Below are 15,053 nucleotides of genomic sequence, written 5' to 3'. Positions count from 1 at the left end.
GTTTATTAGGTTTTTCCATCTCGATTGGTCAGTAACTCACTGAGGGGAGGTTAGTGGATAGAAACTGGACTGAACAAGTGATCTGAGGCAGAAGAAGTCTAGATTGATGGTGCTGGTCTCCCCTAATTCTGTAGGTGATGCTTGCTTGTGTCCACAGCATTGTTTCCCTAAACCCAGTGAAAGACGGAGCATATGCTGCTTTTCGCTCTTAGCTGGAGGGAGCTCTTACTGTTCTGGAAGAGGGCCGCTGCTCTTTGTTCGGTTTCTCCTCTGAGGTGGCCAAGCGAATGTAAGTCCAGCTTCGTTTTTGGCAGATTGAAAACAGGATGTCACTGATCATGGAGGAGAGTGAAATCTGGCTGATCTCAATGTTTGTTTCGGTGGTTATGTAAACTTTGATTTTGAGAAGTTATTTTATTCTTCCAGATAACAGATTTACATACTGGAAAAGGGACAGGACCAAATTGCTCTTGAGATATTTGAGTAATACAAAACATTTCTTTGGTAAGAAATTCATGCCCTGAAAAATTGGAAGGAGATTTGAATTGTTAATGGAAAGGGGACTAGGAACTAGAACGGAGAGGAAACTGAATTTTTTGTTATAATATGCCATTTTGTAAAATTGGAATTTTTGATCATGTGGCTGAATGGTATAATAAAAAAGTACATTCCCACCCATATCATATTCATCCAGAATTAGGTCATATGTCCCAACCCCATATATCGAATACATTTCTCTGAAAATCCTAGTTCAGTGATAATTCCATTCTGTGCAGACACTTTCTATTATTTTTTCTTCGTAAAACGATAAATCTTGTCACCTGTTGGTCATAATACTGTCTCCTGGAGCCGTGTAGAATAAATCTCTTACCTACGTTCAGTTTTTATTTGTTTTTATTGTTAGAGTCTTAAAATTGAAAACCGTAATTGGTTGTAAACAAAAATGGTCTGCTTTCCTGAACTCCTCTCCTGCCAGCTCACTCCTAAAGGCAACCACTTGTTCAGATTGGTTTATTTCCTTCCAGGCTTTTAAAGGTGTGCATATATTATACATGTGCAGGTTTCGTTTCTATTTGTGTTTTTAAAATGGGATTGTACTATGTGTATGGTTCTCTAGCTTTTTTTAACTGAGCAATTACAGTATGGTTTTCTTTCCATCTTAGACATGAAAGGCTGTCCTTCCCGCCCGCCCCCCTTTTTTTTTTGACAGTTACATCACTGTCAGATGTACTATAATTTATTTAATCATTCCATTATTGTTAGATACCTGGGTTATGTGGAACATGGATGATCTTGAACACAGATCAAACGCACCTGAGGGTGCTGCTTCCCTTGTAGCTGTTTCTGCGGCTGTTTTCTCTCATCACCCTCATATACCACAGGGCCTGCTGGAGGTAGGGGCCTCCTAATTGTCTCCTCCAGACCATTCTCCCACCATCCTCCATGAAAACACCCACCTTTGGCTATCCTGTCAGGTTATACCACTTCCCCTCCTTGTTACTCACTGACTGCCTCACTCCCCACCCTCCACCCTAATTCCTACAGCAGTTTAGTGTCTTTATTCCCTTCCTGCTGCTCCTGTGATCATTCTTGGTCTACTTCTCCAGTGACCTTTGACCCCAGCTCAGGTACTCAGTCTCATAGGCCCATAATATGGGATTTTGCACTTCTAAAAATTACAGATTTCACCAACTTTATGGTTAATTATTTTCCTCATTTACTTAAGCAATAAAGTGTTATTTGTTCATCACCGTACCTTCAGAATACACAGTAGCTGGGATCTGACCACTTCTGCTGGGCTGATCCAAACCTTTATCATCTTTTTTTTTTTTTTTTTTTTTTTTTTTGCGGTCTGCGGGCCTCTCACTGCTGTGGCCTCTCCCGTTGCGGAGCACAGGCTCCGGACGCGCAGGCTCAGCGGCCATGGCTCACGGGCCCAGCCGCTCCGCGGCATGTGGGATCTTCCCGGACTGGGGCACGAACCCGTGTCCCCTGCATCGGCAGGCGGACTCCCAACCACTGCGCCACCAGGGAAGCCCCTAAACCTTTATCATCTTGAGCTGTGACAGTTGCCGTAGCTTCGTAGCTGGTCTCTTTCCTCCTTCCCACTACTATCACTCCTGCTGCTAGCACTCCTCCTCCTTCCATGCCTTCAGACTGTTCTCAGCCCAGCCATACCATAGTCAGCCTGTTAAGCTAGAAGTCAGATCACGCTGGCATCTCTGCCCCCAGCTCGCAGCGGTTCTCGTCTCTGTTCAGAGGGAAAGCTACAGAATCCTTGCAGCGTTCCTGTCTGCCTGCTCCGCCCTCCCCTCCCCTCCCCTCCCCTCGCTCTCTCCATCCCAGTCACACTGGACTCCTTGCTGCCCCTGGAACACTTCAGGCATATTCTTGCCTCCTGGCCTCTGCCGTTGCTCCCCCTCTGCTTGCGACGTGCTTCCCTAGATATCCACGTGGCTCCGTCCCTCACCTTTTCAGGCTTCTGTTGGAATATCACCTTCTCCGTGAGGCCTTCCCTGACCACTAGAATGTAGGTCCCATGAAGGCATGATCTTTTTTAAAAAGAGAAAAAGCTGTTTCTGTCTCCTGTTCAGCACTGTGTCCCAGTGCTTAGAATAGTGACTGGCATGTTGTGGGTGTTTGTCGAATGAGTTGCATGACTGTAGTGGTTATCAGCCTTTCTTTTTATCGTTTTCTTTCCTTTTTTTGTACAAAGTTAGAACTTCACTGGACAGACAAAAGCTAGGACACAGACTTTGTTTTTTTTCGTATAAACAAAATATTAGAGTTAGCTTATTGTGAACCAGCTCTGTAAATATGTTACACCTTTCAGCATGTTATAATTTTCAAATCAACTTTACGTATTCCTATTTAAGGCTGATACCAGCCCAGCGTGGGGGTAGGCGGTGGAATCAAAATTTCATGGAAGAGCAAATTGAGGCTCAGAGAGGTGTTTTGTTCACAGAGCAGCTGCTAAGTGGAAAGCTGCTCTGCAGACCTATCTTTTTTCATTCCAAGTGAAGGACTCCTGCTTTCTCATTTAGAAGCATCTCAAAATGACAAAAACATGGTGGGGGTCTTCTTTGAAAGCCTGGGGACTGTGCCCTGATTTCTTACTTCTAGATTTTGCCTGCCTTTTGTTTCCATTTGGAAAGCACATAAAATAAATGGTTCACTTTAAAATTCCTGACAATGACAGAGCAACAAGTTTTATTTCTCTCACCTGTGGAGGAAGTGGCCTCCACCCAGTTTTACTGAATTAGGAGGGAAGTGATTTTTTCAAGTGATAAAAAGAAAGAAAATTCCATGCTCTTCCCAGAGGAGGAGTTCAACAATTGGGAGAATGGCGTGAGACCATATGTTGGTTTGTAAAAGGATATAACTTGTAAAGATGTTTCCTTTGATGCCTGTGATGAATATGGATGTGTTTCCCTTCTAGAGGGTCCTGATTAAATTATTCAATTAAGCAGGGAGTTGGAGGATCTAAATATAGGGAGAGGGTTCAGGCTGTCCTGCCTGGTGGGTGTCAGCTCACCCCTACAGATGTGCGTGTTTGTTGTCATAAATAACACCTGCCAGATCAGTGGAGAAGGAGGAATGTTCCAAAAAATGAAATACAGCAGAGTATTCTTCTTTTTTAAATAAAAGGGACAGTTTTTTTCCACCCTTCGGCCTATTCCATTTTCATTTGTGAATTTGGCATTTGAATTACTGATTTTTTTTTTTTTCTTAACCTGATTCATAGACTTTAGAATCTGTTCTGGTTTCAAGTGTAAATCTACCACTTACTAGAATATGATCTTGAAAAAGTTACTTAACCTCTGATCCTTAGGTTTATTACTAAAATCGAGAGAATGCTATACATCTTGAAAGATTTGCTCTAAGAAGTCAATACGATCCTGTTTGTAAAAACGACCAATAGAATCCTTGCATAAGGTAATAGCTCAATTAAAATAATTTCTTTCATTTGTTAATGATGGAATCATAACTGGTCACTTTTGGGAATTTACTGCATTTAGCAGGCTTTGCAGTCAGTAAAATTGCTATACTACGATAACAGTGACTCAAAGCAAAGAGTTTTTTCTGAGAGACAACGACTGTATACTTTTTCCGCTTATAGTCTGTACAGTTGAATTTGCAAATGTCCCTGCTCTGCAGTTCCCAGTGTCTGAGGAGTAAGCACTTGCGAGCCAAATGAGTCTATACAATTCTTGAGTTGAGGTGACTGCAGATGAGATTTATCAGAGTGAGGCCTTTAGGACCTGGATATCTTGAAAGGCTACCACGTGCTGAAGGACAGCTTTCCATTACAAGCATGAATTCGAGAATAGGGATTCAGGGGGATTAAGGAAGGTTATACAACTTCTAGAGAAGTGGTAAGGAGATGTAGAAATAAGCCAAGCTTGTTTGTTGAAGTTGAGGACAGCAAGAAAACTTTTAAGTGTCTCCAGTCTACTTTAACTAAACAAGTAATCGTCTCGTGCAACAAAACAGAACTGACACTTGTTACTCTATAAGGGAAGCTCTGTGACTAAGAAAAATTGACCAGGTGCCCTGTCAGCAGCCTGAATTTGTCAGGATGGAAGGACTTGTGTATGCAGAGCAGAACCAGAAAGAGTTCTTGTCTTGAAGAATTTTCTAACACAACGAACATATATTAAATAGCATACTTGGTGCAACTAAACGCATAAACTACGGCCCTGTCCTCAGAGACGCATCTAAGTGCGACATCCCTAAATTCCTTGCTTCATTGTCATCAAGGGGATGCTGCTTTTGGTTGAAGTGTCACCGCTCACGATGAACTTCCAACTGGTAGGTGGTAAGCTCTTCTTTCTGATTCCTAAGATTCCTACTCACTTAACACTGTTGAGAGACCACATCACGGCAGCCCTTGCTGGCATGTCCCTCAGGTCACACCTGAGAGACTGGTAGACCGGCAGTTAGTGCCTGTGTTTTAAAGGCACCGGTACCTGCGTGACTTCATTATGAACAATAGCTTTCAAGAGCTGGTCCTCTCTTCCACCTTCACCCCCTCGTTTCTCCAGATTTGGAAAATTAACCTCTGAAAAGAATTTTTTAATGAAAAAGAGGCAAACTAGCTATTCTGTGTCATCAAACTGACATTTAGAAAGTTGGGAAATGTTTGGAAGTAACCGAAACAAGGCTTTACAGTAAGAGGCTCAGGAAAGTGAAGTCTGCCTTCTGGATGTTTGTCACAGCAGGACTTTGCTATAAGACCAGCAGAATTCTGTGATCGCCAGTGGATCTTTTTTTTTTTTTTTTTTTTTTGTAAAAAGTATTATTAAAACTGTTTTTTAATTTTTTCTTTATTCTTTTTCAGATTCCTTTCCCATGTAGGTTATCACAGAATATTGAGCACAGTCCCCTCTGCCATGCAGTAGGTCCCTGTTGGTTGTCCATTTTAAACGCTGCAGTATGTACACGTCAATCCCCGACTCCCAGTCTGGCCCTACCTGCCAGTGCATCTTCGTCTCGCTTTCTTGTGTAGGGACTTGGTTTAAATAGATTTTCTTTTTCTGAGGACTCAGAGTAGAGTTCCTGTTAGCCCAACTTCCCAGCAAAGAAGTAGGTAGTTTAAAAGTGCTTTCAAGTCTGTAAAAGAAATGGAGAGAGGTTTTATTCATCCTCACTTTCTTCTTGTTCTAGGATTTTTTCCCCCTTTATTTTGGTTAGCGGTGAGCTTTATTTAGCTACATTTGACCCGTTTGAAATTGAGAAATGTTGAGTGAAGGTCCGGGGCTAACTGCTCGTTTAAAACAGAAAGAGGACGGGCTTCCCTGGTGGCGCAGTGGTTGAGAGTCCGCCTGCCGATGCAGGGGACACGGGTTCGTGCCCCGGTCCGGGAGGATCCCATATGCCGCGGAGCGGCTGGGCCCGTGAGCCATGGCCGCTGAGGCTGCGCGTCCGGAGCCTGTGCTCCGCAACGGGAGAGGCCACAACAGTGAGAGGCTCGCGTACCGCAAAAACAACAACAACAAAAAAAAAAACAGGAAAAGGAAAGGCAGAGGGACTTCACCTGTTTTCCCCTTCAAGACAAGTATCTCAAAGCCAGATGAGTTCCTAATTGCAGTAACCGGGGAAAAGAAACATTTGAACAGGTTATTTGTTGAAAGGACATCACAGAATCACAGACCGTCGTTGCTTTGGGATATTTTCTGAGACTAGCTGGAGAAAACCCATCTCCGTTTTTATTTTCATTGTGATGGCATTATACTTGTGTAGCAAATTTTAAGTCTTTTTTTCCCCTAAGAGTAGATAAAGGTGTATCATCTTCCTTAAGGAGCTGTACGATCAGTCATTGATGATGCTTTATTAGGAACTGTTTGGAGTTGGTACCACTCTGGTTGTGTCCTGTATGTCCAGAGTACTGTCTCTGCCTGTCCTCATGACTGGTTTCCCTGGGTACCGTTCACAGGGTTGGTTCTCCAGCTGGGACCCTTCCTACTCAGCCAGTATGTGGGGTGTCTGTGGTTCTACCTTTTTTTTTTTTTTTTTTCTTTCGCGGTACGCGAGCCTCTCACTGTTGTGGCCTCTCCCGTTGCGGAGCACAGACTCCGGACGCGCAGCCTCAGCGGCCATGGCTCACGGGCCCAGCCGCCCCGCGGCCTGTGGGATCTTCCCTGACCAGGGCACGAACCCGTGTCCCCTGGATCGGCAGGCGGACTCTCAACCACTGCGCCACCAGGGAAGCCCGGTTCTACTTTTAAGTAATAAGTATTTTAGCTTTTTCAAAAGTTTGGTCGTTCCCAGTTCTTCAGGACTTTGGATTAATTCTGTAGCCTAATTTTATTTAGGCCTAATGAATACGGTTATGGTTTTCACCCCCCCACCCTGCCTTTTTTGTGAATTCTCCATCCTACTCTTACCAGCAAAGCTCATTGCAGTTCTTGGCTTAATGGTGGGTTGCTCTTTATGTTTTAAAATACATGCTGGCATTGAGTCTCTGGAATATTTTTCTTTGCAGCCTTCATCTTTTTAAGCAATTTTAACCTGAATCTATAGTGTGTGTCTGTGATTCTGTGGTTCCTGTGAGTGTCAGGAATGTTTGAGTGTCTTTTTTTATCCCCCTTGGGAATCATGATCTGTTTTGATGATTCTGCTTTTGGTTTGGGGTATACATAGGGTTGATGTGGGTACCTGAATGAAATGAAGTACGTTAAAAAAAAAATAGTCCATTTTGGAGTAATGAAAAGTTACATTACAGATCCCCTGGTATGTTAACTTTCTGACTCTTTTTGATGTTTTAATTTAGCTAAGCATCTCGGGGGAGGCAAGAGTTCTCATCAGGCCTTGAATCCTACCTGAAATCGGATGTTAGGCTAGACGACACATACCTTTCCACAGAACTAATGAATATTGCGGCCAGTCACTTGATACAACACACCTCTGGTGTACTTTACATCTCCGTGGCATTCTGGTGAGGTATTTGGTGAAATAATTTAGATACAACTACCGAACTACAGAAATCATATAGTTTGCTTGTGATTTCTCTGAAGCCGCACAGTAGCTCTTCTTTAGGAGCTAGAGTCTTACTTTTTCTGTTTCTTCACAAGATCATCGGTTTAAGAAGAGCTAGTGGTATAAGTCAGGAAATATGCATACAGTTTATTTAGTTACTTGGAAATACTTGTTTCCCCCGCAAAATGGATCAGGCATTTTTTTACAGAAAGATAATTTTTGTAAAGTTTTCGTTTTTCTTAAGTAACACATCCAACGTTTACACAGTTAATCAGTTAATCAGTACCCGTGCGTCTAGTTGCTTGATTCTTTTGATCTTTATGCCTTGATGTTTTACCATTAGAGTTAAGACAGTAATGAACCAAAGAACAAGAGGTCGGGGGTGGGGGAGAGTTGCTTGCTTCATTGACAGTAGACCATTTATCTCCTTTTTTTAAGGTACTAGCAGGGAGTCTTTGATGTTTTTCCCCCCCAGTCACTTTTTTGGAGCATGTATTTCGTGCCGATTTTATTGAATCATTTCATTATTCCCTCAGTATTTAAAGGAATCAGTCGTTTTGTCTAGTTCACTGCATTGCGTGCCAGTGCAGGAACCGTAACAGCACTGGTCTGCAGCTGTAGAGGGCGACTGGCCATCGTCTGTCTCCTCTCCTCCTCCTCCTCCTGTTAAAAGTACTTGCTTTGGGCTTCCCTGGTGGCGCAGTGGTTGAGAGTCCGCCTGCCGATGCAGGGGACACGGGTTCGTGCCCCGGTCCAGGAAGATCCCAGATGCCGCGGAGCGGCTGGGCCCGTGAGCCATGGCCGCTGAGCCTGCACGTCCGGAGCCTGTGCTCCACAATGGGAGAGGCCACAACAGTGAGAGAGGCTCGAGTACCGCAAAAAAAAAAAAAAGTACTTGGTTTGTAGCACCCCCCCCCCCGCCTTTTTATTGTGCTTCAGATACAAATTAGAATAACTTCCTTTTAAAACTTTCAGTGGGAATCTGGAATCTGAGGTGTGGCATGGCAGAGAGTGTATTTTGTTGATATTCACACAGTTGGATAATTACATGTTTCTTTGCTAGATGAAGATGAAGAAAATGCCATTGTTGTGAAGTTGGCTAACGAGGTTTCCTTTCAGTATAGAGCAAGTCTCACAGCAGTATAGAGCAGTCTCACAAGTTAAAGGTAGTTTACAACTTCTTCCTTTTTTCCTTGTAACATTAAGGAATACCACATAAGTTGCAGAATTCAAGAGCCATGTCGAAAGGAGCATTATAAGAGTATTTTTCTCATTTGGTTCTGGCATTGCTAATAGAAATCCTTCCCGTGGACAAGACTCCATAGGGACAGGGCCCGACTTTAGAACTCTGTTTTAAACTGCATTTTTATTACTTCCAAAATCGGGTCACACTGTAAGTGCAACCTGATTTATAAGTAGACTTTGTATGTGGCTTGAGTTAATGAATTGAGGGTTTGATTTGTTTTGTTTTCTGTGTGTAGTTTGCAAATATTTGTGTATAGAGGCTTTTAAAAAATTTGAAAGTAACAGTTTTTTATTAAAGAATGTTTGAAAAGTTTTAACAAGTAGGGGAGAGAGAGAGAGATTATTACCCTTCCAGACCCAGCCACCGTTACATGCTTTGGTATATTTACATAGTTGTTCATGTTATGTATACCGTTATTTTGGTCTATTTACATAGTTGTTCATGCTGTATATACCATTTTACATTCTGCTTAAGGTGTTTTCCCAGTTATTTTTATGAACATAATTTTTTAAGGGTTACATAATATTCTATTGAGTGGATTATACTACATCTTACTTATTTTCCAACTTTTAGATATTTCTTTTTTTCCTTATAATAAAGAATGCTCTAATGAAAATCATTATGCAAAAATTTTTTACCTTCCAGTGCAGTGTTTCCTTAGAGTAAATTTCTAGAAGTGAAGTTGCTGGAACAAAGATCTCCCTATTTTTTAAGGCTTCTAGGGGGTTCTTTACCAGATGCATGCTTTTGCTTCTTTGTCACTGTGAAATGTTTGTATTTGGAGAAGAGGGAAGGAAATCTCTGTTTGCTGACTCATGTTTTTATTTTGCACTTTAAACTGATAACGCCACTTAGCTTTTGACATAAACTAAAGCAGGAAGTACCAAAAGGGGCAGAAAAAGAATGAGTTGCCTTGCCAAGGCCATAGTGTCATGGACACATTTGAGTTCCTGATGGGAGGTAGGTTACTTGTTTGACTTGAATATAAAAAAATGCTTAACTCAAGTAGGCAAAAATCAGTCATCAGCCTGTATTTTGTTTCATATGCACATTTATATGCAAGAGTTTGTGATCTTGTCACTTTAATGTTTTTAGTGGCATCAAACCCCGCAACTGGCCCTGTGGTGTTTGGAGACCGTAGGGTTTTTTTTTCATTTTTCATTCCCTGTGTGGAGAAGCCTTTTGTATTGAGGATATCACCTTAGCTGTCTTTCTAAAACATAAATCTAATCACACTGATGTCCTGATTTAAAGCCTTCCATTTGTCCACAGGATAAGATGCATGACAGGCCCTTCACAGTCTTGCCCTGCCTTTATCAGCCTTGTATCGTCTACAACAACCGTGAACCCTAGCATTTCTCTGATGTTGGTGAGAACGAGCAATTTAGAAAAGTGGTTTAAAAGTTGAGGCTCTAGAGTCAGACAACATAGGTTCACTCTGGCCCCGCCACTTACAACTGTGCGCATAAAACCTCGGACAAGTTATTTAACTTTTCTATTGTATATTTCACTTTCCTTACCTGTAAAATGAGGAAAATAAGAGTGTTCACTAAAGAGGGTTGGTCACAAAGATTAAACTAGTTAGTAGATATAAAGTGCTTGGGACAGTGTCTGTCAAGTAACGATCACTCAGAATATTAGCTCTGTTGTTTTGCAAAATTCTACTCATCCTTTAATGCTTGTCTGATAGTTCTTCTTTGGGAAGACTTCCTGAAATCCCTGGAATGAACTGTTCTCTCCTTTTCTGCTTTTACACGTTATTGTTTATACCTGTCGTAGAGCTTTTGCCCACAGTGTTACTGTTGGTTCATGGTGGACAAATGCATGGTACACGGGCCGCCTCTTCTATTCCTGCACTCAGGGTTCACCTTGCTGCAGTCCTGGCATTCCTTCCTGCCGAGGTCTGCACTTGACCCAAGACTCCGCAGTACAGTCCTTTCGCTTGGCATGCAGGGGAACCAGTTTGCTTCAAGAGAGTTCACTGTTTACGCACTGGCTCTTCAGGATGGAGACATCTTTGCTCCCATCCTCTGTGGATACCGTAGGTACTTAGCAGGCGCTCAGTGCAGCTTTGCTGAATGAATGTCACTTTGAGCAGTTAAAGCAAAGGTCTGCAATGGTGGTCCTTAATCTCCCCAGCTCCCCACATACTTATACGTTCTATAACAAACCCCCCATCAGTGCTAGAGTTTGAAACAGCCCCAGGTGACTTTGATATAAACTCACCCCCTCTATTTGAAAACCATTGACCAAAATACAAAAAAGCAGTTTTTGGAGTCGAAGAAAAGGACATACAGAATAAGAAGAAAGGTATTTATTCCTTTTATAAATTGCTGCTAGAGGACAAGGAAAAGAAGTTGTCTTTCTTGTCCTGTGGCACAATTAACCTTTAGTCAAAGTAAATGATCATTTCAGGAGGTACACTCTGGCCAAGTGTGGCTTTTGATGGTAGCATAGTTTTGTTTTCTCTTTTTCTGTTCAATGAAAATAACGCCAGCTTCAAAGCACTGGTAAAACTCTCTACTTTACAAAAGGAAACAACTGACCCGCTACAGCCTGTTGAATAAGTAAAGCACCACACTTGGCCTTCTGATTCCTTCAGGGAGCTAAATCATTCATCAAACATTTATTGAGACTCTGATATGTGCCAGCGACAGGGCTAGGTCCCAAAGCTAGGAAGACAGTAAGATAGAATTCCTGAGTCATTTTCCTCTAGTGAGGAAGTAGCTATAGACATGCACAGCTGTATGTCTATACTACAAAGTGGCTATAGACATGCACAGTTTGCTATGATAGCTGTTCATAATTATTATCCCTTTGAGTTCTGAGGATCAGTAATGATTTCCCCCTTGTATTCCTGTTATTGGTCATTTGTGCCTTCTCTTTTATTGATTTATAGTTTTTTTTAGAGGAATATCTGATTTTATTCATATTTTCAAAGAGCCAACTTTGATTTTATAGGTTTTCTCTATTTTGTATATATATATATTTAATTTTGCTCTCATTTCCTTTTACTGTCTTTAGGTTTAATTTGCTGTTCCTTTTTTTTTTCTTTTGATACATAGAAAATTAGTTTTCAGCTTTTTTTCTTTTCTAATATATGCATTTAAGACAACACATTTCCTGCTAAGCATGGATTGAGCTACGTCTTACAAGCTTTGATGTGTCATATTTTTTATAATCATTCAGTTTAAAATATTTTCTAATTTCTCCTGTAGTTTCTTTTTTGACCCATGCATTATTTAAAAGTGTAATTATTTTCAATAACAATACTTTTGGCATTTATTCTTGGTTATACTATGATCAAAGGACATACTCTGTATGGTTTTATTCCTTTGATAGGTGTTGAGATTTGCTTAATGGCTTATTATATGGTCAGTTTGGATAAGTATTCCATGTGTTTTTGAAAGCATTACGTATGTTACAGTTGTTGGGTGCATACACGAATTGAGTCAAGTTTTTAAACATGTTGTTAATCTTCTATATCTGTTGATTTCTGTTTGCTTGTTTAGTCATTTACTGTGTTGATCTCCCACTAAGATTGTTAGTCATTTTAATTCTGTCAGTTTCTGCTTTATGTGTTTTAAAACTGTGATTACTTGGATAAAAAATTGGGATTGTGATGTATTTGTATTTAACATTATGAAATGTCCCTCTTTTATCCCTGGTGATGCTTCTTACTTTACAGCTTCTTTTGCCTGATGTGATAGCTGTGTGAGCTTTTTTGGTTAGAATATGCATAGTATATTTCTTTCCATATTTTTTTTCTTTCAGCCATTTTCTGTCTTTATATTCGACGATGTGTGTCTCTTGTAAGTACAGTATAGTTAAGTGGTGTCCCTACCCCTACCCCTGTCTTTTGCTTGGCAAATTTAGTCTCTTGATATTTAAGTAATTCTTGAGACTTTGAGGATTAGCTATGAATCTTACTGTTTTCTATTTGTCCCATCTATTATGTGCTCTTTTTTCCTTTTTCTTAAGTTTTTTTGGATTAAGCATATTTTAAAAAATAATTCCATATTTTTAACTCCTCTATTACCTTTTTATGGTTTTTAAATTCTTTCAGTTGTTGCTTTATTATGACATGAATTCATAACATACCAACAATACTTTAATGCTTTACCACAACCTGGGTAAGACAAGGACCTTAGAAATCTGACTTCATTTACCCCTTCAGCTTTTTTTTGTTATGCATTTTAATTCTGTATTTTAAACACCACAAGACATTCCTATAATTGTTCTGTAAAGTCAGTACCCTTTTGGAGCTCTTCGTTCTTTCCTCAGTTCCTTGCTTTTCCCTTGTGCCTGAAAATTCCTGCTGGAAGCCAGTTCTCAGATTTTGTTTGTTGGAGACCATATTTATTTCATAGTCATTTTGCATGATTTTTCTCCACTAAGTATAGAATTCTGAGTTTCCAGCTTTTTATTTGTAGGCTAAAGATGTCATTTCACTGTCATCTGGTTTCCATTGTTTCTGTTGAAATGTCAGCTGTCAGCCTTATTGTACTCATTTTGAAAGTATTGTGTCTTTTTAAAGACTTTTGTGGTAGGTTTTCAGCAATTATACTGTGATATGACACATTAAAACTTGTGGATACCTTTCTATCTCTCCTTCTTTGGATTTATAGGCCTTCATGAATCTGTGGCTAGACATCTGTTGTCACTTTTGGAAAATCTTTGGCCAGTATCTACAAATATTTCCTCTCTCACAGTTTTTCTCTCCTCTTTTCCCATCATCTTGTTCCAGTCTAGTATTAAGATGATTCTATTAAGATGATTCTAGGCTGTGTTTCAGTGTTTATAAACACTGGTCCATTTCAGTTTTGCCCTTGCACACTAGGGCATACCTCTTCAGGGGTCTCAACTGAAAGCCTGGGGGTTTACCAGGCCCTCAACTCCATTTTTCTTTTTTCTTTTTTTTTGGTCTCCTCAGCACTATGAGACTACTGAAATCTCTGTTTGGTTCTTTAGCCTCTTTCGTCTTGGCTACTCACAGCACAGGCATTGGCAAATAAATGCCTTGAGAAGAAAAGCAATGAAGAGTGTTCAGCTTATTATTTCATTGCTTTTCACATCTCTCCAGCATCTTGGCCCCTCATGTCCTGTGTACTTTGGTTGCTCTTTGATACCTTTAAAAAGTTGGGGTTTTTTCCCTCTGATTTGTTCATTTGTATTTTATTCAGCTTTTATAGTTATTTTGGGGAGGAGGTTGGTTTGATACCTGCTACTGACTCTTAGCCAGACTTGGTACAAAGTTATCATCTTTAATCTTTTTCACCGTTTGTGTTTTTATCTGGTGAAGAGTAACTAGAAAGTTTAAATGAGACAACTTGACAGAAGTATTTGGTACAGTACGTGTTCACGTGCTTCATTCCTTTCATGTCAATAAAAAGCAAATTTGAAAAAGTAGGGGGTAAATTACTTACCTTACTTGCCTGATAGCCCATAGGCATAGGCTAGTTTACTGGTTTACTGAATAAATACCCTAAAATGTTGCTACATTTATATAGTGTAAATATAACTACCTTTTTTATAGCGTAAGACATACTTGAGGAACAAACCAAAATAGATGTTAAGACTATTGCATTTTTACTTTTTCCTTTTGCTTTCAGTTTTTGTTGATTGAGGTGTATTTTGAAATATATATCTTAGAGCCTATAAATGAATCTAAATATAAAACATCACAATATCTGTTGAGAACTTGAACCTTTTTTGCACTAAGGGGTCTGTTGCTTCTATCTCAGAACTCATGTAAACAGTAACATACTCCTTTTTAAAGCTGCATCTCAGTTTATTCATCTATAAATTGGCAGTGATGGTATTACCTAGTTGACAGAATTATTTAAAGGATTAAATACTGTGTTAGTCTGCTTGGGCCGCCATAACAAAATACCACTGACCGAGTGGCTTAAACGGTAGAAATGTATTGCTCACAGTTCTGGAGGCTGGGAAGTCCAAGATGAAGGCTCCAGCCAGTTTGGTTTCTGGTGAGGGCTCTGTTCCAGGCTTGCAGACAGCTGCCTTCTCTCTATGAAGAAGGCCTTTCCTCAGTGGGTGCACACGTAGGGAGGGAGAGAGAAATCTCTCCCTTCTTCTTATAAGGCCACCAATCCAATTTGATCAGGGCCCCATCCTCATGACCTCATTTAATGTTAATTACTTCCTTAGAGGCCCCATCTCCAAATACAGTCACACTGGGGGTGAGGGCTTCAACGTGAGTTTTAGGGGGGGGACATAATTCAGCCCATAGCATACTGTAATACATAAAAGTGCTTAAAATAGTATCTGGCCCATGGTAATTGTTTAATAAATTGTGATTTTGTGCTAG

At 40.5% G+C, this 15,053-nt stretch overlaps 1 protein-coding gene across 5 annotated transcripts in view; it reads left to right on the top strand.

Moving 5' to 3' along the window:
• Window positions 1–15,053, top strand: part of SMAD1 (SMAD family member 1) — a 79,473-nt gene that overhangs the window by 16,635 nt on the left and 47,785 nt on the right. The window contains exon 1 of one of the 5 annotated variants that reach the window (XM_082636646.1): window positions 9,375–10,094. The exons of the other annotated variants lie outside the window; for them this stretch is intronic. The gene's annotated coding sequence lies outside the window, so the exon portion shown is untranslated. Of the gene's footprint in view, window positions 1–9,374; window positions 10,095–15,053 lie in introns of those variants that run through there. 5 annotated transcript variants of the gene reach the window in all.

Source organism: Mesoplodon mirus, assembly GCF_964341445.2.
Source record: "Mesoplodon mirus genome assembly, chromosome: 2".
Taxonomy (NCBI): domain Eukaryota; kingdom Metazoa; phylum Chordata; class Mammalia; order Artiodactyla; family Ziphiidae; genus Mesoplodon; species Mesoplodon mirus.
The sequence above is the reverse complement of the archived record's forward strand: the minus strand, read 5'-3'. Positions and strand labels throughout refer to the sequence as shown.